Below are 2,913 nucleotides of genomic sequence, written 5' to 3'. Positions count from 1 at the left end.
GCAGGATAGAGCAGGGTTTAGGGCTGTTGTGCATAGGGTCGCTATGAGTCGGAAACGACTCGACGGCACACAACAACAACAACTAGGTTTTCATATTTGTTTAAGTATAATTTTTCATAATATTCCAATGTTAGCCATTTGGTTTTAGTTGGTTCTGTGTCATGTTACCATTTTCATCTCTTATTTGGATTATTTATGTCTTTTCCATCTTTTCTTTTGTTAGTTTTCCTAGTGGTTTGTCGATTTTATTGACCTTTTCAAAGAATGAACTCCTAGTCTTGTTGGTGGTTTCAATTGTTTTGTGGTTTTATATTTCATTTATTTCTGCTCTTATTTTGTAATTTAAGTTTTTTTTAAAGGGTGTCGGGTTTTCTTGCTGTTCTTTTTCACTTTGTTGTTGATGTTGGGTTAAAGAGTCAATGGTCATTTTTTCCTGCCTTTTGATGTGTTTGCTTTTTGCTATAAATTGACTTCTGATTACTGCTTTCACTGTTTCCCAGAGGTTTTTCTAAGTGATGTTTTCATTGTCATTTGTTTCAAGAAATTTTTAATTTCATTTTTATTTCTTATAGTACCTACTTATGTTTAAGGAAGGTGTTGTTCAGCTTCCAAATGTATGGTTTATTCTCCTTCATCCTTTTGTTATGAATTTCTAATTTTGTGGCATTGTGGTCTGAAAAAGATGTTTTGTATTATCTCTATGTTTTTGAACTTATTGATGCTTGCCTTGTGACCTAAAATGTGATCTATTCTGGAGAACGTTTCATACACATTGGAGAAGAAGGAATACTGTGCTTTGTTAGGTTGCATTAGTGTATAAATATCTATGAGATCAAGTTGGTTTATTGAATGGTTTGATTCTTCAGTATCTTTGTTGAATTTCTTTCTGGTAGTTTTGTCTTTTCTTGAGAGTCGTGTACTGAAGTCTCCAAGTACTATAGTAGTGTTGTCTATTTCCTTTTTCAGTTTTGTTAATGTTTGTTTTATATATTTTGCAGCTATTTTATTTGGTGCATAGATATTAATTATTGTTATGTCCTCTTGTTCTATTGACCCTTTAAGCATTATGTAGTGATCCTCTTTGTCCTTTGTGATGGTATTTGCATTGAAATGTATTTTATCAGAGATTAATATCACTACTCCTGTTTTTTTTTTCTGGTTGCCATTTACTTGGTATATTTTCCCCCACCCTTTTATGTTTAGTCTTTCTTTATCTTCATTTTTCAGTTGTGTCTTTTTTGGATAACATATTGATGCATTTTGGCTTTTTTATCCAATCTGCTACTCTTTTTCTCTTCAGTGGTGCATTTAACCCATTCACATTCAGTGTGATTATTAAGAGGTAAGGTTTTATGGCATTGAAGTATATGGGGGAGAGAATAGTCTAAAAGTATTATATTTTAGGGCATTATTTTTATCGTAGGAGTACGCAATGAAGGTTGCAGAGTGGATTATATTTGGGGGTAGGGGGTGGGGTTTGGGGAGGTGCGGGGGGATTGTGTACCAATGAGGGAGTTTTTCTTTTGCTTTTCAAGGAGAGGAGCAAACGGGGGTGCGGTGGGGGGAGGGGTTTGTGCGGGGAGAAGGGTGCAACAATGAATGAATGGAATTCCAAAATCTCTGTAGATGTTCATTGAAATGAAAAATAAACAAACTAAATTAATTTTTAAAATCTCAAAAAAAAGAGAGGTAAGATTTTATTGCTATCATTTTGAGTTCTTTTTGGTGTTACTGCTAGCTACTTTGGCCCATCCTGCTTTCTGTGGCACTTCTGTAAGAAGTGACATCTCTCAGTGTTTTCTGCAATGCTGGTCTTGTTTCTACAAACTCCCTTAGTTGCAGTTTTTCTGGGAATATTTTGATCTCTCCTTCATATTTGATGGACAGAAGTTTCGTTAGATAGAGTATTCTTTGTTGTCAGTAGTGGTGAGTGTTCAATATATGTCATTCCACTGTCTTCTTCCTTGCATGATTTCTCTTGAGAAACCAGCACTTAATATTATCTACTCTCTCTTATAGGTTACTCTTTGTTTCTTCCTCACTGCTTTCAGAATTCTCTCTTTATCTTTAGTTCTGGCAAATTTGACTATGATATATCTTGGCGTTTTTCTTTTGGGGTCTCTTCTATATGGTGTTCCCTTAGCTTCTTCATTCTCTCATTCTCCATTATGCCTGGGAAGTTTTCCTCTAGTAATTCTTCCACAACTTTTTCAGTGCCTTTGCTTGCTACTTCCTCTTCTAGGATTCAGACGATGTGAATGTTATTTCTTTTGATCGTATCCCACATTATTCTTAGGTTTTCTTCTTTTTCCTCATTTTTCGATTCTGTTTTTGCTCTAGAAGATCATTGGTGACAATTCTATCTTTTATTTCGCTGGTTCTGTGTTCCATCTCTTCAACTCTGTTCATTTGTCCCTCCATCATTTTGAAAGCGTCTGAAACCTTGGACCTCATATTTTGGATCATGATTTCTAGATTTTTCCAGTGCCTCTAATGCCTCGTTTGTTTTATCAGCATTGTTTTGGATTGTTTTTTTAAGGTCCTGATTTTTGCTTGCAGTGTCCTGTAATTCTTCAAGTTTGTTTTCACCCATTGAAAATATTCAATCATTGTTCTTTTGAATTCTGTGTCAGAAAGTTCCAAAAGAAAGTTCTGGCTTCAGGAAATCCATTGCTCTTGTGTCTCTTTCTGGGGGTAATATCTTGCATTGGGCTTGTGTGTGGAGTAAGGTAGTTTGCTTCTTTCAGGGCATTGCTATGGTAGAGTGTTTCACACCTGATAGGATAGCTGGTTCTTGATCTTACATCACTGCCTCAGAGGAAGATTGGGCAGGCACACAAGTAGATGCACATAGGGTGGCTGCACACCACACAACACACTTGGGCAGGGGAGGAGGGGGAGATGCACACGGGA

This window comes from Elephantulus edwardii, unplaced genomic scaffold (genome assembly GCF_000299155.1).
Source record: "Elephantulus edwardii isolate Elephantulus edwardi_28Jun2011 unplaced genomic scaffold, EleEdw1.0 scaffold00097, whole genome shotgun sequence".
Classification (NCBI taxonomy): domain Eukaryota; kingdom Metazoa; phylum Chordata; class Mammalia; order Macroscelidea; family Macroscelididae; genus Elephantulus; species Elephantulus edwardii.
This window is presented reverse-complemented; position numbering follows the sequence as displayed.